General features: G+C 37.3%; 1 long non-coding RNA gene across 1 annotated transcript in view; it reads left to right on the top strand.

The window, feature by feature from the left end:
- Positions 1-15872, top strand: part of LOC308247873 — an 84628-nt gene that overhangs the window by 31231 nt on the left and 37525 nt on the right. Inside the window, exon 2 of the long non-coding RNA XR_013960578.1 lies at positions 14790-15052. This is a non-coding gene — a long non-coding RNA (uncharacterized lncRNA). The remainder of the gene's footprint in view (positions 1-14789; positions 15053-15872) is intronic.

The following is a 15872-nucleotide window of genomic DNA, read 5'->3' as shown; positions in this document are numbered from 1 at the left end:
GCTAGACCTACTTGTTCCCTTCAGTTGAATAATGGGAATCTTTCACCAGTTGAGGTTACAGCAAATTAAGCGAGTAGATATAATATTCTCAATTTTAAGTTTGCTAAACCTTTGCCACCTGGTACTACTTGCTTATTTTAAAATCAAATGTTAACTAGTATCTGCTTTAGTTCTAAAATATGCATTTCTTTTAAATAAGTCATAATTTTCATAATAAGCACCTGCACTTCCAGGTGCCCTGCCACTTGTATAAGTATGAGAACCACTGTGTTTACTACATAAAAATGTAGGCATTCAAGTAGCCCACTGCTTTCATAAAATAAAAAAAACAAAATTTCAGAATAGTAAATTTCTGAAAGTTTAAAACTATACGACATACATTAACTTCTTTATTCCTTACATAACTCTAAAAGGTGGGTATTACTATTATTTTCCATGCTTTACAGATGAGGAAACTGAAGTCTGAAAAAAAAAAAAAAGTAAGTTTCCCCAAATCACAGAGCTAGTTAGAGATGGAGTTGGGATTCTGACCCATTGAATAACACAGCCTCCCTGCAGACACACATTTTAATTTAGCCAGTTGTCATTTGCCTGCAAAGTATCTCTGTAGAAATCTACAGTGAACTGATGAGGGTTTTAACCCATTGGAAAGGGTTGTAATTGTTTATGGTTCATCTAGTAATTCATTCAACCAATGGTGATTGAACGTTTATTTTGTTCTAAGCACTGGATGAAAAAAAAAAAAAAAGACATTGTCTCTACACTGAGTTGTTTACCGTCCTGCACTCAAATATTTATGATTCAGTCTCACAGTGTTCCAGAGAAGGAAAATGCAAAGCACGTGGGGAGTACCTGCCAGATTTGGAGGGTTAGACAAGTCTTCACAGAAGAGATGGCATTTAACTTAATCTATGAAATTGTGTAGGATGAAGGAATCATGATGAAGGACCTGGTTCAAAAATCTGAATTTTATATCTGATGTGACTTTTGGCAACTAACAATATATCTGAGTCTTAGTTTTTTTATGATGCAGATAAAAAATATATTCTTCATAGAGTTGATGGAAAGAGGAAATAAAATTAAGCATGTGATGTATACATAACAATGGGAGTGATTATTGTCACTCTCATTACAAATGGTAGAGAAGGGGTTCATGAGCTAAGAAGCACCCTTCCCTGGCAGAGCCCCAGTGAAAGCCTTAGTGATGCAACATGCTCCTCATTGGCTACCACTTTCAGTTATGCTGCTTCTAGACTATAGGATATTGCTTTTTTACTTATATGGTGCATGCAAACAACTGATCTTCAGATTCCTGTCCTAAGTTAGTCCTAGATGCAAGGCTAAGGATAGGGACGGTGCCTCTAAATTGGAGTTCTATGCTGCTTCGAGGACCAGATGATTGGCAGCGACATTGGGGAGAAGCAGGTGGAGGAGGAAGCAGTTGGGTAAAAAGACCTGAGACTCCAGGCATGCAGTCTCTGTCTATCCAATCCCCTCCCATCAAACTTTCCTTAGCCCTCCCAGTTTTACCACGTTGGGTCCTTTCTCAGGTCCAGACCAGTTTTCTAGGCTGTTTTTTTTTTCTTCAGAGTCCCTCTAACATTTCCCTAAAAACCATTATTAACATAGTTTCTTTGGGTTGTGTGATTTTACTGAATATGGAAATGCCTATACTTGGTTTAGCAAAACTTACACAAAAATTTTCACTATCCTATGACTGACTGAGTTGGAGCCGGTAACAGCGTCTCCTCTTGCTTGTCGCCATTCTGAGAGCTGCAAGTCTTTTCACTCATTTAATCCCGAGGACATTCCTGTGACGTAGGCACAGTCATCAGCCCAGTTTTACTGATAGGAGAACCAGAGCAGAACAACAGAAGGCAGTATGTCCAAGGTCCTGTTGTTGGTAGTGGCAAAGCTGAGGTTTGAGTCCTGAAAATTCACTACAAGCTCTAACCACCAGCCTATCCCGCACCTATAGGGGATATTTAGCCAATGGCCATGGAAAGAAACTGTTTATGGAAAGAAAGTAAATTTTATGTCGGTCAAAAAAAAAATCCATCTTCTGGTCTATGCTGTGGTAGCAGTGGTTTAGTAATACTAACATGTTTTGTTGGGTCTGAATCTTTCGATTGGTGCCTAGAGAGTAAAAGGGAAAGAAGATCATAAATAGGTCAATATGTGATTGGCTTGCTTTCATTACTTTGTAGCTCTCCGTCTAAGATGACATCTTGGTTTCAGCAATTTCCTGGTACAATTTAAGGGCATTAACTCACCCCAGTAATTTGAAAAAGAGTGAGGGAGGGAAAGTTGCAGGAGAAGAGAAGTGAGCAGGCCTAGAAACATGGACTAGGTACACAATTTATATGCCATTTCACATCATTCTTTTTTAATTTAGAAAAAGGATGATTTCAAGAAAAGATTGAAAAGTGGGCACTAAGCAGATTAGGGGTGGTTGCCAATGACTACCCCCTTGGAGTCCCCCAGGCCTTGCTTGATCATTTAACTGATGTCTTCTAATTTCTTTCTCAGAGAGCCACCCTGAACACATTAACACTGATATTGTTAATCAGGCCCAACTGATTCAAACATTATATATTATGGAGCACGATGTTTCGTTAAGGTAACAAATAGGAAAGAGATTTTAAAAACTGTTCTAGTTACCTGCAAAAAGAAGGGGTTTTAGGTTTCAGGTATTGTAGTTATTTCACATACATATTATCTGCTTAAATGGAGTTCTGTCTCGGGGAACAGTTAAAATCAAATCTGTAAGGCTGGACTTATCCAATGGCAAGAGAATCCATTAAAGCAGGAAAAGGAAAAGCAAATCATGTCCTCTCAATATCTAGCCCAGTTAGGTTGCCAGTTATTGATTTAGTCTGGGATGGAGTAGCTTTAAATCTTCCTCATTATACAAGTCCCGTATATCTTTTTAGCTTCTCTATCTGTGCTTTAATCTCTGGGTCCGAAATTAAGCCCAATGTGCACAAACCATTTTAATATGTTCTTGTGTCACCAGGAACACGTTTGCTCGGAAAGGTCTCCCCAGCGTTATGGTTTTGTTTGATTTGACAGGGAGTTGTTCCAGTAATGAAAACATCCCACTGTTCACCCCACATGGGCCACTGGACCCAAAAGCCATTGTAGATGACAATCTTTTGTTTATTTCTTCTTTGGAATACTGGCCTACATTTCTGAAATCCTGTTTATGAATTACGTGTAATTACCTAGATTGGAGTGATTCCTTCAAGTTCTCCAAAACCCTGTATCAGAAAGGCAGAATCTCGGGCCATACACCAGACAGACCTCCTGAAAAGTAATCTGCCTTTTAAGACTCCCCAAGCGATTGGTATCTACGTTACCGTTTGAGAAGCACTGCTCCAGTGAATGGCTACAGAGGATGACATTCCTAATACAGCAGAGATGCAACTAGACAGAGACTATCAGCCTTCCTTCATTTTGCTCATATCCATAGAAAAGCATTTTTTTTCTGAGGCAAAACCTTGTATTCTCAAGCTGAGTTTTATTTATTTTTGGACAGAATGGCATGAATAAAGGTGTTAAGGAGGGTGAAAAGATAAGGGAAGGGGTTAATTTGGCGGGAGGAAGTTCAGCCTGACTAGGTGTCTTTAGCACACAGATCCCCTGGCTTTGGTCTTTAACTGTCACTTTTATTCATCATTTCCTTAACTCCCGTAGACAACTCGTGAAACACCAGACATGATTAGCTGTTAATTGTTTTGGCATGATGCTTGATATTACCATTTTAACTGTTAGCAGCATTGATCCAGGAACATTTCTCATTTTTTCTTAAAACATTTGCCATTTTTGTAGGTTTCCTCTGTCTGGATCATCATCATATAGAATAAGGTCAGAGAAAGAATTATGTGAATAATTCTGTTTTGTAAAAACAAACATATACTACATGTGGGTATTGACTTGAAAATATTCCAGAAAAATAGTTTAAGTTGCTAAATTTATGATCATTAATATTCATTGTCTTGTCCCCTGGGCAATAAGGATAATAATTATGGGAACTATTATTTTCTGGACCCCAATTTAGAACACATAACCAGAACAAAATATGTAATATTGGAATTATCGTGGGAAATATGATTAGTGGGTTAATTATTGTTCATAAATAGAATGATGATTCTTAAAATTGCAAATGGACAGGCTCATAGTGGAGTTAAATGAAACTCATTATTTCTGGGTTAAATTCCTAATCTTTGAGAAGACTCAATTTGCATGTTATGCCTTACATTTTTAAGACTTTTAATTGAAATGCAATGTATATAAAGAAAGGTACATATTATCTTAAGTATATCACTTGGTACATTTTCACAGAAGTAACATATTCATCAAGATATAGAATAGAACCAGCACCGGAGAAGCAAGCCCTTCCTGTGCTTCCTTTTAACTTCTGTCCTGTCTTTTAACAGCGTAATTGTTTTACCTGGTTTCGTACTTTTATATAAACAGAATTATAGAATGTATCCTCTTTTTTTCTTTCAACATTGTTTTGAGATACACCTAAGTCGCTGTGTGTAGTTTAAGTTCATGCAATGTAATTGCACGGAATCCCACCGAGTGAAGATATAACACTTTATTACTTGCACTGTTGATGGGCGTGTAGGCATTTCAGGTTTTGGATATCACAATAGTGCTGCTCTGGATATTCTAGTACATGTCTTGGATGAACATAGGTATTTGTATTAGGTATCTCCTGACAGTGGAATTGCTGGATACACAATGTTTCACTTGAATAGGTTCTGCCAACTAAAATAGTTGTACCCATGTATACCCCAGTATAGAAGATCAAGTTTTTGCTCATCCTCTCCAGCAGTTATTGTCATTTGACTTATAAAACCTGTGGCAACCCCGCATGAACAGCGATGTCACATTTAGATTTTGATTTGAACTTGAATATAGCTTCTGTTTTAACGAAGGTCCCAGGAAAATCTTCTGCTGAATCTTGGTTATAAGTGGTCATAGCTCCCTGTGCCATGGTTAAGTGGGCAACAGCAGGCATTATTTGAGAGGTCCAAAATGTTTATTTGCTGGAAATGATCTACTCCATGAAGTTTTACCTGAAATCTCCACTTTTAACATTTACCCTTTAAGGGTATTTTCTAAGTTAGAGAATTATGAAGCTTGTAGAAATTACTTAAGTACTAAATGAATATATAGGGTGTCCCTCCAAAATGTATACACACTTAACAGCTGATAGCTCAATTGATGTTTCCTTCTTTTCAGATGTAACCCATTGGAATTAATAATTATTCAAAGTGTGTATACATTTTGGGGGTGACACCCTATTTAATTTGATTAACTCATCACCATTATTTATCACCTGGTGATAGAGGGTCCTTGAAAATTGCAAAACATAATTTGATGGGAGTGTATTCGTGAATGGAACAGGAGAAGTAGGGGAATGAGTATGCAATGAGGCGGGAAAGTGGAGACATATCAAACATAAAGCTCTACATAAACACAAGAGGACCTTCAAGAGGCCTGGATGGCAGGGTGCTTGCCGTCCTGGAGAACAAAGAGTAACCCAACAGGGCATTATTGTCTTAGTAATCTAGACTACAAACAAATTATTTTAGAGTTTATCCGCCATTGGCCTGACTGCAATAGACAGGTGCAGATTATTTTGTATAAAGAGAAAATAGCCGTATAGTCCTAGACAGCAAATGTTCATCAACTTCAAATTACACCTCAAATGCTGCCAGTGTCTGGGCCATTGATAGATGAGCTAGGTCTTTCCAGGTCTAATGCTGAGTAATGCAGATTAGATTCTCCTGAGTTATGCCTAGTGCAGCTGGAGGGCACAAAATACTTGCCAGGGACATATTTCCATGCCAAATTCTTGCCAGTGTTGTTAATAGTATTGTACCCTGTACATGTGCATGCACTCTTAGTTTTATTAATGACAATACTATGCTTTTGTCCTTCCTTTCACCTTTTAATTTTTGAATAGGGAATAACCTTGGTTTCATCCTGACTCTTCAGAGAGCAAATGCTAAACTGAAAGGCATGCATTCAGTCCATTTTCCCACCATGCAAGCAGTGAGTGGGATCAGCTCAGATATATCTCAGCTGTGCTGACCCTCTTAGAGTTGCATGCTATGGGGAATAGACAATATGAAGAAGGGAGGGAAGTGCTTGAGTCTCCAAGCCAGAGAGGAAAGTTGCTTCATGGGCAGGAATTACTTTTCAACATTTTTAGGGTTTATGGCTGGCCCTGCATTCAGCTCAGCCTATATCTGCTGATGCAGAACTGTAACTCCTTTCTGGGGTTGGGGGCAGAGAAATTATTACAAAAGAGACATGCTAATAACTTGTTATGGATGAGAATATAGTGAAAGAGAAAGAATGTTTCCCCTCAACATTAAGAACAGAGAAAAAGGAAGTGAAGATGGCTCTGAGCTGCTCTTATACTGTGGCAATATTAATTTGTAAATTAGATTTAAAAAGTCACTGTTAAAATATATGACAGATTTTGATAGCTCCAATAGATATTTTTAATTGATTTTTTTTTTAGAGAGAGAGGAAGGGTGAGGGATAGAGAGCTAGAAATACCGGTGAGAGAGAAACATTATCAATTGACTGCCTCCTGCATGCTCCCAACTGGAGATTAAGCCCACACCTGAGCATGTGCCCTGACCATGGGGAATTGAACCTGTGACTGATTGGTTCCTGGGTTGATGCTCAACAACTTAGCCACACTGGCCAGGCACAATAGGTTTTTTTAAGCACCCTTGTCATGTGCCTCAAAAACTCCTCTGAGCCAAGATAACTCAGTCTGCTTAGAGTCTTTGCACAAAATGTGGGATTACTATCACAGGGCGTATTAAAACATGATGCTAATTACAAAGATGTATGTAACCAATTTTCTCCCCTCAAATCATGTCCTTCACACTTTATTTGGGTCCCTGTTACAATATTAGAAAGATATTGCTTTGTCAAAAAAATTATCAGCAGTCTATCATATACAATTCACAGGGAAAAATGTTCTAGTAGGAACCTCAGGAGTAACCCATAGTACCAAGACTCACCTAGGCATGCTAACCACTAGAGGGCAATATTGGCCATACACTTAAGGGATCTAACTCTCCTGTAGAGAGCAGTGTAGCTGTAGAGTGCATTGCCATACCTACTGTCAAATTTTTGTTGAACATCCAATGTGTGCTGGCATGCTAGGCTCCATGATAACCATGGACATGAATAAGATCTTAATCTTAATCTTCAGGAGCATATATATAAAAATTAAATATAATCACTTATTGATTGAGATTGAACCATAAACTATATATTTTAAGTTGTATTTATATGCCAATCGGTAGATAATGTACCAATTTGATGTTAATAACATTAAATAGAGATTCAAGTACTATCACATAAAAACTACCCAAAGAATAAATGGAATTAGTTTGGAAGTCTGCTTGGCATAAATGAGTATTGGAGGACAGATGAAGTTATCTTTATTTTGTCTTGACTATAGCATAATCTGGCTTAAATAATGACAGCTTGAAAAAAGTTTTTAGCAGGTTAATGACTTTTCTTCTAGTGTAGACTACATATTTTCCCTAGGAGTCATAATTTTCACTAAATGTACTGGTGAAAGTTGAGAGCAATTTCTTATTGAAATATTTGTCTCTAGGGTTAAAGATTATTTTTAACTAATTATTATTTTTAAAATAATTTATTGATTTTTTTTTAGAGACAGAGGAAGGGATCGAGAGAGAGAGAAACATCGATGTGAGTATGTAACATTGATCAGCTGCCTTCTGCCTACCCCATACCAGGGATTGAGCCCAAAACCTGAGCATGTGCCCTGACTAGGAATCAAACAAGAATCATTTGGTGCACAGGATGACACACAACCAACTGAGCCACATTGGCCAGGGCTATTTATTATTTTTTCAAATTGCTTTTAATTTAAATGAAATATTAACTTAATTATTTCATAAATTAAGTTAGTGCTAAAGTCACTCTGCATAAATTCATCATTTTATTATTTTATTGACTTTACCCATTAGTATAAAAAGTTACCCAGGAATATCAGTTAATATCTATCAAGCACCTTCTAGAACATACTCTGAACAATCCCATCAAGTGAAACTTCTTAATTTTTAACAAATATCAGACACAATCTTGGTATATTAATGTGATGTCAGGAAACCCAACTATTGTAGATTAAGACAACATTTGGTTTGCATGTTTCTTAAACATCAAAGATTTTTTAAAATGTAGCACCATTAAAACTGACAGCTTTTCAGTCAACAGTGATTAAATTAAACTCAGTTTGGTGAGTAGGGAATGAAGAAGCTAGACTAGAGCAAATGAAAAAAGTCTCAATTAGCAACATTACAGTTGTGACATGTGGACAAAAGCCAGATTAAGCAGATGCTATCATCAATTCATTTGTTGTCATGTTTACAATGTGGCAACTGGCTCCAGAGACAGAAGATCTTCTGGAATGGTGCATCCTGGGACGCCACTTTTTGTTTACTCCACAAATGATCATCAGTCATAATGATGCAGAGATACTGGTACTTGTGTCAGGAACTGTCAAAGCAGAAATCAAGGGGAACCAAAGCATTAGCACATGCTCTTCCTTTATTAAAAATCACAAATATTACTTAAAGGCCTTTCCTCACATTTTCTAAAATTTCCTTAAAGGAAAATAAACTCAACCCCTCCCACAAAAATCTACAAGCATTTTAATTGTATCAGCAGCTTATTTATGGCATACATACCTTAAGTAGTTCAAGGGAACAGAATTCCATCAAGTGAAGAGATAAGCATGCATTACATGGCTCCTTTATTTAATTACAAAATACAAAAGCCCATTAGCAGAATGGCCTGTTGGCCTGGAGAGAGGATGCTGGCCTGCCATGTGGTGGACCTGCAGCTTTCTCTCCTGCTCTGGCTTGCCAAGCTGGCGGGGGCTCGGAGAGCGGGCATTGTACACACAGTCAACCTCCAGAAGGAAATGTATGATGATGCTGAACTCTGACAACTTCATTGTCCTCACATTAGGGAAATATACATACGAAATTCCTGCAAATACAGCTCTAAAAAACATTTTTGTAAATGTTTTATTTATGTAAGTGTGAATTAAATATCTTTAGGGGGAAAAAATATAGGGTTATCATATGTACCTGCAATGGAGTTTGGGTTCTGTGACCAGCTGTGTGATGGGGAAGACATCATTTAAAATCACTTAAAATGCCTGGCTTTTGCCGAAACCGGTTTGGCTCAGTGGATAGAGCGTCGGCCTGCAGACTGAAGGGTCCGGGTTCGATTCCGGTCAAGGGCATGTACCTTGGTTGTGGGCACATCCCCAGTAGGGGATGTGCAGGAGGCAGCTGATTGATGTTTCTCTCTCATCGATGTTTCTAGCTCTCTACCCCTCTCCCTTCCTCTCTGTACAAAATTAATAAAATATATTTTTAAAAAAGTTAAAAAAAAAATGCCTGACTTCCCCATTCATGATGGTGATAACTGGCCTGACTTAACCATAGGAAGTTTACATGGATCAAGTGAGATTATGTATGTGAACAGCACATGTAAACTTAAAAGCCGAGGTCCTTATTCTGGCACCCATGGCGGGTTGGGGGGCCTTCACTGAAATTATATTCAGAATTGAGTGTGAATGCCTTTATATGCATTTTTTTTCTGGAGAGTTGACATCAACTTCTCAAAAGGGTTTTAGATCCCAATATAGACTTAAAAGAAAACCACTGCTGTAAAATAGGGAATATATATGTTATCTGGTTTTCATTATTATTCTATTACATGATTCTTTATATTATTTCTAATCTGTTATTTCAGAGTTGCATGGTGATTTTAATTTCACCATTGATAATTTATACTGCATCTTATACATGTCCCTTTCATACAAAAGGAAAAAAAAACACAATGCTTTGGATGTAAGATTATCATACTTCTCAGGTTGAGGAATTTTTAAATGTGATTTTAAAAGCCCATAATACCAAACATTCACTGAAATGAGGCAAAAGCACTTGGGAGCAGGGAGAAGTGCCTGAAGTGGCCTAGTCCCTCTCCAACTAGAGCCTTTCCCAAGGAGACAGAGGGAAATCCCCACTGGCTGATTCTGTCAGGCTCTCTTTTATCTCTAGTCCAATCTGGTTTATTTGAAACAAAAACTATTACTGTTTTAAAATCATAAACTATTATCTGTTTCTAGAAAAATTCCAGATAATGCAGACTTGCAAAGAGGGAAAAACCCTTCTTCATCACCCAACTCTCCAAGGGTAACTACTAATAAATGCAAAACAATTAGTAACATTCTAAGATAATGAGTAACTTTAGCAGAGTAACTTTCGTTATTATTTGTTCCACTAGTATTTGTGGAGTGCTGACTGTGTCTGGCCCTCTGCTAGATATACTCGCAGATTTAAAAAAGGAAACAAGATGGGTTCAACTTCTGTCATGGCATTAACCATAAAGTAGGGGGCATAGAAGAGCGAACAGGAGAGACGGTGCTATGTGCTAAGCATGGCATCAGACAATGGATACCAGGAAATTACAAGGGCACCATCTGAGTAAGGGAAGTAGATCTAGATGGAGATTAGGATCAGGAGTGAGTTGGCCATTTGGAGAGGGGGGGATGGTCATGTTTTATTACAGTACATGTATAAAAGTCACTTACTCATATAACCCATTTTAGCAGACCTTGTGTTGGAGTTTTTCTATAAACATCTTTTTCACTAAATCATTGGCTGGTTGGTTGTTATAGAAAATTCTCTCTACTTACACAGAAGCCAAATTTTACCCACTTTCAGTGGCACCAACCATGGTACCAACTCACTTATCAAAAGTCCCCGATCATTCAAACCCACATCCATCTGTAAAACATGTAATACAGAAATGAATTTGATATGGTCATATAATTATTCTGTTTCATCTGCACAGGTTTTAGTCTTCTCAAGCAGATTTCAAACTAATTAGAGGCAAGGAACATGTATACTTTGGTACTCCGTAGCACAGCATTATTCACTATTTTAACAGTTTACTTTGGGATCCAGTATGCACATATATAATGCACTCTGATGTTTTCTATTTCATTCCATTCTCTTTTATTTTCTTTTTAAAAATGCTAGTTGTGCCCACCTAATGGATTTTATGACCCTAAATTGATTTCTTTATGGGTCTCAACCCCACAATTTGAAAAATACTTCTCTAGCATGTATAGTGCAGTGTTGGGCACAGATTTAGGGGTCAATTAAAAAATAAACCCACTTGCTAATTGATCTGTTTAATCAGAATGTTACTTTCAGCCACACAGGAGGGAAGGCCTTTGAACTCACAACTAACATTACCAGGTATCTAAGGAGGGAAGGAACGTTACCGGGGCCAGAACCATTCTTCCCAGCATTGTGATTTTATCGGTCTAAGATATAATTCTTTTTAATCCCTTGCTTAAAGTGGGATGCAAGGAGCAGCGTGGAGAAGTGAGACAGTTGTCATGTGGCCTGAGTCAAATTTTCACAGCATCATGTCTTTTGTATTCCTTGAAGTGATTTAATGGAGAACAAAGTCAAATGTAGATAATTCTGGCATTATCTGCCATTGTGAATTCTGCACATTTATCTCATTTTATATTATGAGTTTACATCACAATATCTGGAGCTTGGGGACACAGAGAACATAATTCTGCAGAGGTTGGGGATGGGTGGGAAGCAGCAGAACAAGTGATTTTTTAGAAGTTTTCACAGAGTAAATAAGTAAGGAACTTTGAGGAATTATTTGGATGTTGCTGGTGAGAGAAGGGAGGAAGGGCATTGTAGAGAAACCAACATTAGCAAATTCACAATATGGGGTAGTGACAGATGTGGTGGCTGATAGGGCAGGGGTCAAAATAGAGAACAAAGGTAAGTTCTTACAGAATTAGGTGACTGGTGATGACAACAAAAAGGAACTCAAAATGAGGAGGGCTCAGAGGTTTGGGGAGGAAGATAATGCCTTTGGCTTTAGACATGCCAGTGCCAGGGTTCATTTTAAAGTAAACCATTAAAGTGTCGGCCTGCGGACTCAAGAGTCCCAGGTTTGATTCCAGTTAAGGGCATGTACCTTGGTTGCGGGCACATTCCCAGTAGGGAGTGTGCAGGAGGCAGCTGAGGGCATGTACCTTGGTTGTGGGCACATCCCCATTAGGGAGTGTGCAGGAGGCAGCTGATCGATGTTTCTAGCTCTCTATCCCTCTCCCTTCCTCTCTGTAAAAAATCAATAAAATATATTTTTTGGGGGGATGAGCACAAATATGTGATACCTTAATCAATAAAGAATTTTAAAAAAATAAAGTAAACCATTATGGGGAAAATTACATAATCAATGGAAAATGGAATATGGTGGAAATTACATAACATTGTACTACTGTAAATTCTTTTATATACTGTCTGATAGAATTGCTTATGAAACTAATTCAAGTTGGCTGGATTAAGATGACTGTCACTGGTATTAAAAACAGGCTCCAGGAATGTAAATTTCAGCAGGGATAAATGATGATATATTAGATATAGGAAGTTGTCTAAAGGTATGGTTGGTGTAAAGGCTGGCCTTGCCTAACAAACTGAATGAGCTAGAAGAGGGATTTAGCAGCTGATACATAAAAAAGATGAGAAGAATAATACAAATGGATGGATGAGGCTAAATTTAAATTATATTTGGAAGATTATTATATTAATAGATAATTAATTTTAAAACTCCACAAATATTCAACAGTTAAGAGAGAAACATCTGAAAAGCTACAAGGACAAAAGAGCCTAATATTAAACTTATTTTACATAAAGATATAAGAAAACTAACGCCAACACATTACAAAGAGGTTATTGTTCCAGAAACAGTGTAGTAATAGTTTTTTCCACACAGCCTTTTGGGAGTCTTACAGTCTATGCAATGCAGAACATTAGTAACAGTTAGTGAGGTATATAGAGTAACAAGTGACAAAAAACCTGGTCAACTAGGCTAATTCATAGTTTTCATGTTTTGAAAACTCATGTAAAAGGCATCATTTTCTATCATAACTGTGCAACTTTAAAATGAAAAATAAAATTGAATTTTGACAAGAATGATTCTTACTTTTCTTCTCACAATTTAGATAACTATGCATCCAATGAAACATTGCTAAAGCTCAGGGCTATTGTGAAAGTAAATTTTTCTCTCTGCGCATGTACAAGAGGAATTATTTGTAGGCGTATATTAAGGAAAGCTGGTTCATTTAAATTTAGTCCTAGGGTATAAATGAAATGGATAGCCTTTTTTCATCTTTACTCTATTTTTCTTTTTATGCTTCCCTTTTTCTGATTACAAAGTAGCATTTATTGTAAGAAATGATGAAATAAAAAGGTACAAGTAAGTAATTTAAATTACTCATAATATCATCATTTAGGGCCACCCAGAGTTGTCCTTTTAGTCTTTATTCTTTCAATCTATTTTATATATTCATAGAAACAAAATAAAATTGGGAACACATTTCCAATATTGTTTTGTAGGCTTTTTCATTTAATAATAAATGATGAAAATTTTCCATCCTATTAAATGTTTCCTATAATGTGATTTTAATGCCTACATAGTATTCCATCATATGAATGTGCCATATTTTACTTAATAGCATTTTGTTTTGCATATAAGTTGCTTATAATTTTAGCTGTTATAAATACAGTGACGAACATCCTTTCACATGAACCTTTGTTCATCTGATTTATTATCTATCATATAAAGTATATAATATAATTCCTAGGAGTGGAACTGCTGGATCAGGGTATTAATGCTTTTTTATAGCATTGAATATGTATTAACAATACTCTTTCTAGAAAAGTTGCACCAGCACATGAAATGCCTTTCTAACTACATCCCTGGCCTAACTGGCTACACAGTGAGGATACACTAGGAAGTGATGAATCAGGCGGACCATCAGCACATACAGGTGTTGCTGGATACATAACCCAGTAGTTAATCAGAAATCAGAACATACTTAGGGGGCAGGGGAAAACCCAGTGACCTTGGATTTCTGTAAGCCTAATTTGTCTCATCTATAAAGTGAGCATCATAGTAATATGGATTAAGTGAGATGATATTTTGACAGTACAGTAAATCCTCGATTTTGTGGACCTTGGTTTAACGGACTTCAGATTTGATGGACAAAATTTCTGGTCCATATGTTGTGAAAATTAACACCTGTTAAGTTTAAAATGCTTTTAACTAAGATTTGCTTATAACTGAATTAACAGATTATTTTTGTAAACTTGCTGTTAAGCTTAGAAGGTTCGATAACTTGCCCAAAGTTATATAACCAGTAGGCTCATTAGTAAGTAAAATGGGAGAATAATTATTTGCATTAATAATCATGTGCAACCAAGATGCATGAACAGGACACAAGTATGGAAATACATGACAGCCATTTGGTGACTATAGCTAAGAAAACTTTTAGGAAGTGTGCAGGCAATAAACTTAAGAAAATGTGGTTTGTAAATAATGCCACAATCTTTCCTGATTATCCAAAGTGTGTGTGATTAGCAAATGAGCCAGGGAGCTGCTTCTCAAAAGATCAAAATCAAAGCATGTGATGAAACTTATTTGCTTTTCTGCTGGAAATACTGTACATTATAACATTTCAACTGAATAGGACAGGGGTTGGCAAATGTTTTCTGTAAGGGGCAAGATCATGGGTGTTAACAGGGTTGTATTTAGGTATCTCTATTTCTTTATGTGGTATGAATCCACTCTTCCCTCAAGCTGATCTATTCTGTTTCTTATAGACTAGAAGCCCAATGCATGAAGATTTGTGCCAGAATGGGCCTTCCTTTCCCTGGCTGCCAACACCACCTTTGCTCTGGCCTGGAGCTGCTGCCTTTCTGCCTTCCTATGCTGCTCAGAGGCCCGGAGCGGTCAGGGGTGGTGTGGAACACCTGCATCACACCCCGCCACTGGCCACTAGGCGCCTGTGTATGCAAATTAACCTGCCATCTTTGTTGGGTTAATTTGCATACTCACTTCTGATTGGCTGGTGGGTGTCACGAAGGTATGGTCAATTAGCATGTTACTCTTTTATTAGCATGTTACTCTTTTATTAGGTAGATACTATTGCATGTTTTCTGTCATGTAGGTGGTGCTCTTTCTATGGACAGTTTCCCATTTTCACATTCCTTCATGACTTCTACATAATTCTGAAGACGAGGAAAGGGTTGAGTGCAGTTTTTTTAAAAAATCATTTTTTAAAAATTAAATTTATTGGGGTGACATTGGTCAACATGAACATATAGGTTTCAGGTGTGAGTGCAGTTTAACCCCTATGCTCAACCTACCTGATTTCTCTGCAATCTGAAGAGTGTTTTGAAGTTTGAGGCTGGGTATCCTACTAGCAGCACCAGCTCAGGTATCCCACATGCCTTCCTTCTTCTCCTCCAGCACCTGCTTAAAGGAAACCATCTGATCTCAGTGGTGGTTGGATTAGATCCAGGCTAATTTGGAAAAACAACACAGGATTAGGAGTTGAGACAAGATTTTTAATCTCAAGTGTGTCACCAATTACTTGTATGACCTTAGGCAAGTTACAGTTTCTCTAGGCCAGTTTTCTCACCTGTATGTTAAGGGGTTTGGTCTAGATTGATGGTTTTCAAACCAAGATCCTATGGAACATAGGCCCTTTACCTGTGTGACTGGAGTTTTGGGATATTCAAATGAGCTAATGGCCTGGCTTTTCCAAATTCTCAAAAATAAAGATACTGACTTGATATATTTTTTCTCAATTTAAGATTCTTTACCCACAATTCTTTCTTAAATCTTTTATTTTATTTTATGGCTAGTTGGAGTAGAAGATGAAAACACATAGTAAATGGCTT

This window comes from Plecotus auritus, assembly GCF_963455305.1.
Source record: "Plecotus auritus genome assembly, chromosome: 5".
In the NCBI taxonomy this organism is placed as follows: Eukaryota; Metazoa; Chordata; class Mammalia; order Chiroptera; family Vespertilionidae; genus Plecotus; species Plecotus auritus.
Note: the sequence above shows the minus strand (reverse complement) of the source record. Positions and strands in the feature narration are given on the sequence as shown.